Genomic DNA, 14290 nt, shown 5'->3' with positions numbered 1-14290 from the left:
AGTTATTACCATTCTTTATTCCTGTTTTTGATATATGTTTTTTCTTCTTAAAGAAGTCCTTCCAACATTTTCTGTAATATTGGCTTGGTGATGATATATTACTTTAGATTATTTTTGTCTGGGAAGCTCTTTATCTGTCCTTTGACTATAAATGATAGCTTTGCTGGATAAAATATTCTTGGTTGAAGATCCTGGATTTTCATCCCGTCAAATATTTTGTGCCAAGCCCTTCTGTCTGGCCTAGCTTCTTTTGAGAAATCAGCTGCCAGTCTTATGGGTGCTCCCTTATAGGTAACTAACTGCTTTTCTCTTCTTTTAAGATTCTTTCTTTGTATTTAACCTTTGGCATTTTAATTATGATGTGTCTTGGTGTGGGCTTCTTTGGGTTTCTGGTTTTTGGGGGACTTTGAGCTTCCTGGGGTTTTATATCAATATTTTTTACCAGGTGAGGGAAGTTTTCCACCATTATTTCTTCAAATAGCTCTTCAGTGTCTTGTTTTCCTTCAAATACTCCTATGACATGGATATTTTTACATTCAATAGTGTCCCAAAGGCTCCTTAAATTATTATTATAGTTTTGGCTTCTTTTTTCTTGCCATTATTTTTTTCTTTTTAAAAACTTCTATAGTACCTGGTATTCTAAGGTGGTCTCCCATCCAAGTAATAACCAAGCCCAACCCTGCTTAGCTTCCGAGATCAGATGAGATCGAGCACGTTCAGTGTGACATGGCCATAGACCTTTTCTTGCCATTCTGATTGAGTGTCTTTGGCTTTCCCATCCTCTATATAGCTCATTCGGTCTTCTTTTGTTCACTTTGTTTATTCCATTTAATATACTTCTCATTTCAGATAATGTGTTTTTCATTTCTGATTGGTTCCCCTTTTTAATTTCCATCCCCGTTTTTATGTTTTATCTCTTTGTTGAAGTTCTCACTGAATTTATCTACACTTCCCATAAGTTCATTGAGCATCTTTATAACTAGTGTTTTGAACTCTGCATCTGTTAGATTGCTTAACTCCATTATTTCTGGATTTCTGTTCTGTTCTCATATGGTTTCTGCTTCTTTATCTTCCCATTTGGGCTGCCTTTCCATGTCTGTTTCTGTGTACTAAGCATAGCTCCTAAGTCTTCCGGTCTTATTAGTGTGGATTTGTGAAGTAGGTGTCCAGTGGCACAGTCCTGAGAGGGGGTCAGCTACAGTCCAAATTTAGCCCAAGCCTCTACCCCGGGGCCACCCGTTAAGGTTCAGCAAGCAATCCACAGATGCTGTGCTTATGGTTGCCTCAAAAGGCCAGCTCCCCTCCAGTGTGTCTAGGCTCTACTCAGCAAGGACTGCCTGACTTGCTGAGGATGTACCCCGATGTGGCTTCGGTTGGGCAGTGAGGTGGGGAGGCAGGGTTTCTGGGAATCTTCTTGGCGAGGTGACCTCTGTTATCCAGTTTGATGACATCTCCACTATGGCGGCTCTGCATCCACACCCTGGAAGGAGGGAGGGCTCAAGAGAGGAACAGTGGTATTGCCAGCACTTGTGTACAGAGTAAGTCTGGCCTCAGTTTTCACTCCGACAGCTTAGTGTCCCCTTGTAAATCCCTGGTGCCCCTTGTGCTGCTGAAGCAGCACTGGTGCTCAGAGCAAGCAGGTCTTTCACCGTGAAAGTCCGCGTGCGGACATGGCCCCTTTAAGAAAATCTGTGGCTGCAGCTGCGGCTACAGTAGCCTCTGTCCCACTCAGCTGCTCTGGGCAGCCTCGAGACCTCTCCCCGTCCTACCTACCTTCCGCCATCGCCATCGCAGAGGAATTTCTTAGATTTCTCCCCAGTTGTATGGCTTGTTCGTCTAGACCCTAGGCAATTTTCCTTGCTGTTTGCTCCTTGTTTCTATCACAACTTGGATTTGGTCGCCAGAGGGATGAACAGAGCCTCTATCATCTACACCATTTTTTTCTCCCGCCATTAGTATTTTTGTAAATTGCTAGCTTATGAACTTGTTTTTTCATTATAATTTTCAGATTTTTAATGCGAATTTATAAATATTGTTTATGTAGTTAAGTTTTAAATCCTTTGTACTGTAAAAATTTTTTAAATAGTTTTTCCTATATCTTTTGTAGCTTTGAATTTTTATCTAGTCGAATCTAATGCTTCTTGAAAGCTGGTCTGCAGTCCAGCTTTCTGAAGTTTTTACTAGCCTTTGTTGAGATGGCTGCATATTCCTATTTCTCACAGTAACAGTCTTTTGACTTGACAATTCTTTTCTTTAATCTGAGGCTTAGAAATCTCTTTTTTATTCTGAGAGTCAGATACCTCTTCACTTATATTTCATTCTTGATTTTTATGGTTTTTTACTTTGAGTTTTTTTAATTTGCTCAAATAGTTAACCAGTTAGTTTTTTAGAACCTATCTAACCAAACTTGAATCTATCATCTGTTTATCTTTTAGTGATTTGAATGCTACCACTAACACTGTTTTCTGGGTTTAGCATTTTGATGGGTTGTGTATTAAATTTGAGAGACAATATAGTAGGGTGAAAAAAACATGGAATTTGACTGTAGAGATAGGTATCTCAGTCTTAGCTTATTTATTAGCTGTATGATGTTAGGCAAATAATATCCCTTTAAGCCAGTTTCTCAACTTTTTAAAAAGACTACCTTTATATAATAAAAGACACCTCTTGTATCTTGCAGGACTGATATGTGGATTAGCATAGATAATATATGTGAAAATCCAGCTTATTATCCAAGGGTCCCTGAATTATATGCTAGCATCTAGACCCTGTGCCTCCATTATGCTTGAAAAATCTCACTAAATATTTTTGCTATAGTTAGTGCTGAGGAATATCTCATCTACTGGCAGTGTGTTAACTTTCCCAAAGAAGAATGGCTTGAGCTTATTCTTCAGGAACCCATTTCAATACTTATTGGTCACTGCTTACTGTTCTGGGTGGAGGTATTTAATAAGAGGTAAATAAATTTGATATAGAAACCCTTTTCATTACTATTAAATATGCTGTTTCATACGTAGTGTACATCTGCTGTTTCCTTTATTTAAACAAATCCAAAGAACCATAAAATGGTGCAATTTAGAACATGATAGTTGTAGACCTTTTAGTTATTTATTTACTTAGAATATATACATTATTACATGTTTCAAATATCAAAACTATATAAAAAGAATAATCAGAAGCCTTGCTTACACCTGCCCTGTAGGTGGCCATTTCTATTAATGTCTTATCTGTCTAGGGTTCTTTTTACAAAAATAAGTGTGTACTTGTATTCGTTTATATGTGTGCGTATATGTTTATTTGATTTACTCACAAAAGGGTAGCAAACGGTATACTGCTTGTCCTGCACCTGTTTTTTTTTTTTTTTCACTTAATATACTTTGTATATTAATCCATATTAATACAGGGGGATCTTTCTTATTTTTTATAGATGCATGGTATTTTGTTGTGTAGATGTACTATAGTTTATTCATTTAGCCTCTTTTGATGCAATTCAGATTGTGGTCAGTCTTTTGCCATTACAAATAATGCCACAGTGAATATATTTTGAATATTTTGTTTAGTATTTGTGTAGTTATATCTTTGGGGTAGATTCTAAGAAGTGGGACTGGTAAACGTTTGTATAATTTTAGTTACTGGAAAATTCTTTTCTATGTGGGTTATATCATTTTGTATTTTTCATTAGCAGTGTTATTAGAATCTGGAGAATGTCTGTTTCTCACCAACAGAGTACATGGTCAAAATTGGAGGTGTTTGCATTTCCCTTTGAGGGAGGTTGAGCACACTTTTACACATGTTTAAGGCCATTTGTCTTTATTTTTCTGAGACCTACCATGTCTTTTGTGCATTCTCTATTTTTTGAGTGTGTCCTTTTGTTGTTTTTAAAGAGCTCTTTATATAGTAAAAAAATTGTTTTTTGTTTTGCTTATTGTTTCAGCTGCTTTGGGCAATGCAAAGGTGTTTATTTTTACATAGTCAAATAAGGCTTTTCTCCACGTTCTAAAGGAAATCACTCATTTTTCTTCCTAGTATTTGTATAATTTAAATATTTACATTTAGATATCGAATCTAAATGTATGGATTCAATTTTATGTTTTCACAAATGTTTATCCAGTTGTCCTAATTCCAGTTATTATTGTCTGTCCTTTCCTCAAGTGATTTGAGAAACCACTTTTCATCTATCAGATTCTTATGTTTTAGGGATCTATTTCGGGACCTTTTATTCTGTTTTATTGGTTCGTCTGTCTATTCATATACCAGTACCATAGACTTTTTAGCTTTTGAAATAAGCCTTAGTAATCTTTGAATATAAGAAATATTTTTATTTTATTAAAATGGAACACTCTGTAATACTAAGACACAAATATATGTAGAGTCTTTCTTTGTGAGCAAGTATTTTGTCTCAAAGCAAATTTTAGATTCCTTAAAATGAAGCATTTAGAGGGAAAATAACTTTTGATGGAGAAGGTTTTGATATTCTGCCTCTAACTGCTGGCATATATGGTATTTACCAGCCACATGTGGCTATTTAAATTTAAATTAATTAAAATGGAAAATTAAAAATTCATTTCCTCAGTCATAGTCCATTGTAAGTGTTTAAGAGCCACACGTGACTTAGTGGCTGCTTTTTGCACTATGCAGACAGAGCATTTCCATTATCACACACAATTCTTTTGGGCTGCACTGCAGTCTAGAACTTGCAAAAGCTAGGGCCTTTTCTAGGCTGTTGAACAGATGACAGATAAACAAGCAAAAAATCTGAACGGAATGGAAGGTAATAGGAATAATGAATGGTTCAAAATGGAACAACACAGTCAAGATTATATAAAAAAATAAAACATTTAAAAAGTATCACAGAGGAAAAAAGAAAATCTTGTTTAAGAGTCTGACTTTGTTTAAAGGGTACTGGTTATTAGGAGTTGAATGTAATCTCCTTTGATTTAGGCACTTCATCAGCTTATTGGAGATTTACCTATATTAAATTTTATGTCAAGGTGATTTGCTTTAACTAAGATGTTTTGGTTTTGAAGGCAATGCTATTTTAGTCATAGAAGAAAAGGAAAAATAAATATACACACAAAAAACAAGACATTAAGTTTTTAAAGAATATATAAAAAATCATGCCTTTTAGTGAATTTTAAGAATTTAACACTATACAGCATCTTGTTCTTACAGTGCTAATCAGGTAATGTAGGTACTTAGAAAATGCTTAAGATGTGGAAAGATTTTCAAACATTTATTGCGCTAAGATGGGAATAAAATGAAAGTTTCTTGGAATGTTGCTGCTTTGAATAAGAGCCAAATTTGAATAGAAATTCTGTAAAAAAGTGGTAAAATCAAATAACTCAAAGCTCTTATCTCCACTTCACCTTTGGAAGATCAAGGACTGAATATGAATTGACTTTGGAAGTCTTAACATTTTGGTGGCTATGATAAGGAAGCCCTTTAATAAACAAAGTATCTTACTTTTAATGGAACTTCCATGCAGTTAAATTTGTTTGTTAAGTATCTCTAGCAGCAAAATGCCTCAAAATGTGCTAGGTATTCAGTGAATAGATTTTGAATGAAAGAAAGCATAAATCAACAGAATTTGATATCTTAGAACTAGTTACATGAAATTTAGTCAGATAAAATCTAGTATAAAAACATACTGAATAAACTTACTAGCTTTAGTTACTTGCCTTATTTTACTTGCAGGAAATCAGAAAGGGACATGCCTTGAAAATTGAAAGGGCTTCTGTCAGATTTAGACAGGCAGCTTTGAGGAATATTTTGGGGAAATTAGAAGTCACTGTGAATCATTAGAATTTTTGTTTATTTGAAGGTAAGAGACACATGATTCGTGCTCTTTACCATAGCTAAAATGTGGATAGAATTATGTACTATTCTTTTTTAAGACAAGTAATTGAGTTAAAGACTGCCTATAAATCTTTATAATTTGTATTTCCACTGGTGGATTGTGTTAAGTGTCTTTTTCATCTTAATTTAAATAATTAAAACATTTTGTAAAAGCTTACATACTAGTTGTACTAAGCTGTGATAACATACATGAATCATACTTTCTTATTGCCCTCAAGGATCTTATAATTTAATGGGGGACACGTGGCAGAAATGTCTTCTACTAATGCATCCTGATGGGGTTTAGGACATGTTACCTCAAAATATGGCACCTGGGCATATCACATATAGCTCAAGTAATTCGAGAAACAGTATGAGCAGAGAGGGCTTTCTGACTTGCCCTTGATACAAGTCATAAAATCCTCATATGAGAGGTGTCCCTATATCCAGAGGACAGGAGCATCCTTAATTCCAAAGATGAGGTGACACAGAGGAATCTGAACAACAGGCCTTCCTAATAAGATTCCCTCTTGTTTACTATTTACTTCTTTTAGCTCATACTCTTTATCCTATCTTACCTTTCTGTGATTTTACACTCTTCTTTAAACCTAGCATAAGAAGAATAATCAAATTTGTTTCTTCAGGTCTTCATTTCCTTATGAAGATCATATAAAACTTATGTTAAATAAGTTTGTATGCTTTTCTTTTGTTAATCTGTCTTGTGTTACAGGAGTCCCGGTCAAGAACTTAGAAGATTATTCCTCTTCTACAGTATATATTGACTATATTTAAATAATCAAAAACAAAACCAAAACTATGCTTAATCAGTAAAGTTAAAGAAGGGAAAACATTTTTGTAACAAAGCCACCTCCATATTGCCATCATGAAAACAGCATGTGATATATTCAAATACTATCAGGGATATAATGGAAAGTAAGTTGCTCTCTCTCTCTCTCTCTCATTCCAGTCTTTCCTCAGAGGCAACTAGTCATAAGTTTAATGATATTTCTAGACATTTTTAAAACATATACAAGCATGGGTGAATGTTTGCATGTATATATTTTTTAAAAACATTGGATACCTAATGCATATTTTTATTTTGCTTTTTAGCTTAACAATATATCTTAGAATTTTTTCCTTATCAGTATATATCTGTTAATCTCATTTTTTTTCTGGTTGCATGATATTGTGCAGATTTTTAACGAATTCATTTTTTGCGAACAATTAGTTTGGTTCTTGGTTTTTTGCTATGACAAAATAATGCTTTGTATATGCCAAGGAGAGAAAAGAGATGTGTTTTATGTGTATGTTTGTTAATATAGTGGTATGTATAATTAGAACAAGGGCTAAGCAGAATCTTAAACTTCTGGTGTAACACGTAGGTAGAGTGTATTGGACATTATGGCAGACAGACTCTCTAACCCATGATTTCTGGCTCCTGTTATTTATGTCTTGGTATAATCTCCCCTTGCGTGTGAGCAGAATTTATGACTTCCTTCTAACCAAAAGAATATGTTAAAGGTAATGGAATGTTACTTTTTTTATTACATTAAATAGGACTCCATTTTGCTAACATAACAGACTTGCTATTTTTTCTTCCTTAGCTTTGAATCCTACAGCCATAGGAAATGAATTGTTACAATCTCAGTAAATTTGAAGTGGACCCTTCCCTAGTTGAGCCTCCAAATGAGGACCTAGTCATGGTTGACATCTCGGTGGTAGCTTTGTAGAACATCTAGCTAAACTGTGTTAGATTCCTGAGGGACAGACACTCAGATGTGTATTGTTGTAAACCACTGGGTTTATAGTAATTTGTTACAGAGAGAGGAGGTTGTTATGTCCAAAAGAGAAAAATTTTAAAAATTTAAGCTTGGATACAGCAAGAACATTCTGATAAAAGTAACTGAAGGAGTTTTTGCAAAGGTTAGAAACTAGGATGATTGATATTTCTTCCAGGGATTAAAATTTACGTTTAAGCTAACAGTGAAATAATTCTGTTTTTATCTTAGTTACTATAGGAATAACAAGGTTTGATTTAGCTCCTAACACTGATGCCAGCAAGTGGGTCCAAAGTACATGGCTTTTTGATGACCATGTAAAAGTCTAAGGTATTTTTGATGGTGAGTAGAATGGGGAGGGTCAGGTGTACCCTGGAGAAATTAGGAAAATGCAGAGTAGAAAGCCTATCCTTAATCATTCTTCCCCTGTCTCCTGTGTTGTGATTTAGTGTTTTCGTTTGTTTTGCTTTTCGTTTTTTTTTTTTTTTTTTTAAATCAGGGCATGGATGATATACTCATTTTTATTCCAACTGCTTTGCACATTTTAGGTGCTCAGTAAATGTTGAGTGACTATTTAGGAATTTTCATCTTCTGTGATCTCAGAAGGTAAATAGAAAGTGATGAATGAGCTAGTAAAATATTATGCAAAATTTTCATTCAGTAATGTGCCCAGCACTGTGTTGTTATTTAGGGTGGCCTGTCTCATTTATTCTTTATAATTTGAATGGAAGTTATAGTAGTAATAGATAAAATAATGGTAATGAGAATTGTGTTATTGTCTTCATTTCACATTTAAGGACATTGAGGTCTTATAGATTAAGAAACATGTACAAATTCATACAGCTGGTTTTATCTGATTCCAAAAACTTTTTTTGTTAGTCATTTACTATTGTGGCAGAAGTAGAGAAGTTCTTACCACTTTTCATTATTGAAAGTTTATGTATGTTTATGATAGTGGAAGTATAGCTTATTGATTATGCTTGGGGTGGTAATGCAGTCAATATGATTTGAGGTTTTTGATCAAAAGTGGTTTAATTATGTCATGCTGGGGTGGTTCCATAGTGTAATAGTTAGCACATCTGCTTTACATGCAGAAGGTCCTGAGTTCACGCCCCAGATGGCGCCACGGACCATACCCCGGGTGCTCTAGGCCCGTCCCCCGCCAGTGCACTGGGGGTGCCAGGACCTGGGGGCACCAGGCTCTGGGGGTGGGGAGTAGAAGGTGCCAGATGCATATCACGACCGTGTGGGAGGAGATGCCCCACCTTTAGAGATCCAGTTCTTAAGGAGAAATGGCAACATCTATAGGTAAGGGATGAAAGAAGGGGAGGGGAGAATTAAAGAGGGAGAAAAATAATTATGTCATACTAATTAATATGTCTGATACTTATAAGTTTTAATTTAATATCTGATTTTTTTCCTTTTTCTTTTAAAATTTCTTTTAAAATTTATACGCAGTTCTTTTTCTGGTGTAAAGTTTTATGAGTTTTGACAAAGGCATACAGTTGTGCAATCACTGCTACTACAGTCCAGATACAGAATGATTCCATGACGCCCCCTTCCCCAAATTATCTCCTGCCGTCCCTGTATAGTACCCCAAACGCCAACTCTTGGCTGCTGTGTTCTTTATCCCTATAGTTTTGTCTGTCCGAGAATGTTATAGAAGTACAGTTGTATGGTATAGAACCTTTTAGTCTGGCTTCTTTCGCTTATCATAATAACCTTTGAGAGTCCATTTTGTTGTCTGTATCAGTAGTGACTCCACTTATATGTTGTATCATTAGATGCTGTTCCACCTGTGTCTGCAGATGTGTCATTTTTCTTGAGTCATTCACTCTAGTCTATGGATTGGGTGATTTTTGTTGCTCTATTTTCAAGTTCCCTTTTTGTCATCTCTTTTCAGGTGCCCATCTCACAAACTTTTCATTTTAGTTATTTTTCTTTCAGCTAGAGCTGAATTACCATATTTTTGGTAGTTTTCACTTCTCTATTGAGATTTCCTTTCTCCCACTGTTATTCTTAGTTCGTTGAATATACTTTGCTTTAATTGTTTGAATGTATTTATAATATGTGCTTTGAAGTCTATTTGTTAAATCCTACATTTGGATCCACTTGGAGCCCGTTTCTGTTGACTTCCTTTTTACTGTCTTGTTTCTTTGCATCTCAGAATTTTTGGTTGAAACCTAGACAGTGTAGTGTTATGAGAATTTTTTTTTTTTTTTTTTAGTGGACCAATGACTTGCCTGAACTCACACTGCAAACTTTGTTTTCCCTATAGTATATAGAAACTTATAATCTATCCTTAATTCTTACTTCTTCCAGTTACTTGTTTTTTAGCTTGTTCTTCTGGGGAATAGGATGAGGGGAAGGATCTCCTGCACATGTATAGTTTGGTGGTCAACCAAATATTTGGGCAGAGATTATATTCGGATTTTGGAGCCCACCCTCCCTGTGGTTCCTCTACTTCTGGGAATTCCCTCCTAATTTCTAGCCTGTTTGCCAGTGGAGAGCTCCGTCCTCTGACGCTCAAACCAGTGAGAGCTTCCGCTTTCTGGCGCTTGGGCTGTGTATGGTTGGAGAATGCACTCAGTTAAAAAAGGATCAAACTCATATCTTATACCCTTTTTCAAGGGTAAAATCCTTTGTAGTCTCCCATACAGCCACCTGTGGTCCCCCACGAATGTGTACTTTAGCTAAGCAGAGTTTATGCTTAGATATTGGGTCTCACCTCTCTGTGGTTCTTTACTCCCCAGTATATCTGCCTTAATTTCTGGCTGCACTTACTTCCTTAAACTATTTTCTTAACCACTTGGAGCTGCATAGTTGCCTGGTTTCTTTCACCATATTTTTAAGACATGGGAGGGCACTCAGCATAAAAACTTCAAACTGAACTTATGATTCTCTCCTCTTCCAATTGTAGTTTTTCAAAAGTAAGCTCTTGCACTGCCGCATGCTTTGGTACACTCTCCAGTGCTTTTGAATAGTTGTGTGTGTTTTTTATGTTTTATTCTGATTTGTCATTTAGATAATTGTTATCTGCCGGGGACTTGCATAATCGCTTTACTTGGCTGCATTTGCATGAGATTCCTTTTCACCCCTCTGGTTTTCTCTTCTCTTAGAAGTGTTCCACGTATTCATTTTCCTTCATGATTATTTCTGGTAGTATTCAGTCTATCTAGGCTCTCCAGTTCTTGATGTAGCTCAAAGTGTTCAGTTTCTTATCAATTTAAGGATTTATCTTACACATAGAGTTTGCTAGCGATCATGAGGAAATTATAAAAAACTTTGTATAACTTTTTTAAAGCTTTCATTGAGATTATATCTATATCATATATGTTATACCTTTCAGGGTGATACAGTCTCTTTTATTCTGAAGGTGAGAGGCTTATTAGATGATCCCTGAAGTTTCTGGCCCTTTAGAAATTCTTCATCTAGGTCCCTCTGAAGGCCTTCTATATAGTTAGTACAGAATTAAATGTATAAAATCCGGTGTTCTTTGCTCTTTCAATCTCAAGTGATTCATTTGCTCTGTGGGACTTCCTCTACTCTTTTAGGGTCCTTCTTCATAGGAAAGGTTACTTGAGGACACTTTCCTAGCTTGGGTGCTTTCTTGGCTACCTCTCGGTCAGTCTCTCCCACCCACATCTTCGGATACTTGGCTTTCTGTACAGTTGATGGCAATCCTTGGCTCTTGGCCCTGGTATTACCATGTGATTCTGTTCTCTTCACTGTTTTCCCTCTCACTTTTCTGAATAAAGGAGAAAAGCGAAAATACGTCCAGCATTTGTTTTGCAACGGACCATTATTAGAGGCAGTATGCATCCCTAGTAGTGAGAATGGCACTGCCACTCTCCTCCAGAAACTAAGCATCTCAGCATCAATCCCCATAGCTTTGAACTTGTCTGTGAGCATCTGTGCTTTATTCATTTTGTGCATCTGTTAGCAAGACATGTCCTAAGGTATCAGAGAAGCCTGAGAGAGCTCATATGGGTGTTAGGCTTAGTTAGCATAAAACTGGATGTAATTAAGTGTATTTAGTATGATTTGATAAGTTATTTTTGAGTCTGAGAATACTAAAAAAATTTTCCATATAAATGGTTATTGTTTCTTTGCTGTATGAAAGGTTCTGTGGATAAAAAAGGGGCCACATACTAAACCTGACAAACCTGGGAGGGGGTGCTTCATGGTGGACCTTACAAACTCAGAGACTGAAAGTAACCACGCAGGGTAGTCTAAAAATAAAAATTCCTAACTAAAAGCAGGTCATGTTGGATAGTCATGTCCTAGGCCTCTAGTTTTTCCTTGACAAAGGTCAATCTGTACCTTTGAAGTTATTGTCTTCGTGCATCTAAGATAACATACCTTTGAAATGTCAAGAGTAATTTTCTTTTCCAGACCCCTGGAAGGCACATTTGCAGGTACCAGAACACAATACAACATTGTTACCTTGCTGCCCACATACCAGCTCTATGTACTGTAAATGTTAACTATCCTGTGACCACCAATGTAAAAGAAGTATGTGTCTCTCCATTTTGCTTTTTATCCAGTCTCAGTTTCCCTGCTTTACTTTCTCTCCCCGACCCCCTGCCTCCCTATTCTGCTCTCAGTTAATTTCATATAATCCTCCTTACATCTCCTCCTTTGATTCTGATATATAAAATAAGCTGCAAAACTGCCATTCTTCAGAGCATATTTTCGATCCATTGAGATTTTGCTTTCTGGCAATTGTAGTCAGTTTGGCTCAAATAAACTCTTGGAAGACTTTTTCTTCGGCTGGACCTTCTTTCCTGGATAGTTTCATAGGATTGCTGTACGCTTGGATAGTGGGGGAACCTTGTGTATATAAACTTCCTGGTGCATTGGTATATAGTAAGGATGAAATAAATTGTCTCTGTATAATATTGGGTTGTTTTATCCTTCTGTGGATCATTGTTATTAATTAATAATACCTGGAAATAATGTACCAGGTGACATTTATGTTATTATAGTTCTGAAGATTCTGTCCCACCCTACCCTTCTTTTTCTAGATAGTAATATTCAGAAGGGGAAGTAATTGAAACATCTTTTTAGCAGTTGACTTTTGACAGACTCCTGAATGTATGTTCCCAGCCAACAGGCCCACTTGTTCCAGCACCGGTAAAGATTATTTCTACGTTATTTAGAATAATTTAGATTATTTTTATCATGCCTAAAAATAGTAGTGGATTATGACATTTTTTAAAGAACTTCGTTTCCAGTAGTCTAGTAATTTTTTTGTTGACTACAAAATTCAAACAATAATAAATTAGTTTGCCTAATATGAAGTAGATATTGGGGATCCCAGTGTCAACTTTTGAGGGAACTTTTTTGTTAAGGAGTTTAGACAGTGGAAATGGAGAGCCATTAAAAATCTTTAGAAATTCTGATTACCTCAGAGCAAATATGGAATAGAATGTGAAGAGGTCAACCAGGAGGCTTATTGATAGATGTTAAGGGTTTTAAATGAAGGCCTTATGAATGAAAAGGGAAAGTAGTCAAAATTTTGAAGTAGACTTGATGTAGGGAAATGAGAAGTCAAGGATGACTTCACGGTGAGATAACAGTGCAAGAACGATCCAGGTAGAAGAGAGAGACAGAGTGAAGTGACAATATAGAGCCATTGGCAGAGTCTTTTTTCCCTTGCTAGAGTGAGGTTTTTGAGAATAGGAGCAATGTCCAACTTGCTTCAGCATCTTATAAATTGCTTGGCATGTTGTAGTAGGTATTCAATAAGTGAATGAGTGAATGAAATAAGATAAATATAATGTTACCTCATATGGCAGAGAAAGTGGTTAAAATAGAAGAGATCATTAGATGTTTAAAAATAGTATATAATGTGTGATTTGCCTTGTATCTGTTTGTAGTTACAGCTATATCTTATTAATAAAATTTAAAATGCACCAGCATGTATAGGCAAACAGGCGTATTCCCCCCCCCCAACATCTCAAACTTTAATTTCACAGGTTTTTAGCATGCTTTTATTTGTGACTGTTGGGAATGAGGAATGGGAGAAATCTTTCACATGGTGATAATCAAGTTATTGACAAATGAAATGTAAATATGATTTTCCAGTTGACTTTTTTTGACAGCCTTCATTTGAACATTCTTTACTTTATTGTGGCTGGTCGTAAAATATGTGCTTGTTAATTTTAATACCATCGATTAGGAAGGCATACTGGTATTTCTCTGCTGCTAGGTATGTGCCACCCACGGTAAAATGGTGGAAAATGCGAATCTGAATTTACTTTATCCATTCCTTGAGGTTGTATTTTTTTAAGTCACTGCATCTCATTGTTTAGGATCATTCTTCCCTGAATGGACGTTTGTAGCTATCCTATGAACTGGGATATGTCTTCTAGTTAAGGGTCAGGGAGGAAGTAAATGCTCTTGTAAAGAGCTGTTAATGACTGAAATAGCTTTGTAGGAAGACTTATGAAGTGAGGATAAAATGCTCAAAATCTCATTCTACAGAACCTGCTAAGCTTCTCCACATTTTTATTTTCCCTCCTTAATAAATTTTTCCCTGCTACTCTTTTTTACCTTTTGTATCTCTTGCTCTGTGACCACTTTTTTCTAACTTTTGTTTAATTTGTTCTTTCTCCTTTACTTCTGCCTCATTGCTTCAGTTCATATAATTAGCTATACTACCAAGTTGAAGT

At 35.8% G+C, this 14290-nt stretch overlaps 1 protein-coding gene and 1 pseudogene across 2 annotated transcripts in view; one reads left to right on the top strand and one right to left on the bottom strand.

Moving 5' to 3' along the window:
- BTBD10 (BTB domain containing 10) overlaps positions 1-14290 on the top strand; it is a 65507-nt gene that overhangs the window by 7390 nt on the left and 43827 nt on the right. The window lies entirely within an intron of this gene.
- LOC118603487 lies at positions 620-738 on the bottom strand (annotated as a pseudogene).

Source organism: Rousettus aegyptiacus, unplaced genomic scaffold, assembly GCF_014176215.1.
Source record: "Rousettus aegyptiacus isolate mRouAeg1 unplaced genomic scaffold, mRouAeg1.p scaffold_m13_p_5, whole genome shotgun sequence".
Taxonomy (NCBI): Eukaryota; Metazoa; Chordata; class Mammalia; order Chiroptera; family Pteropodidae; genus Rousettus; species Rousettus aegyptiacus.
This window is presented reverse-complemented; position numbering and strand designations above follow the sequence as displayed.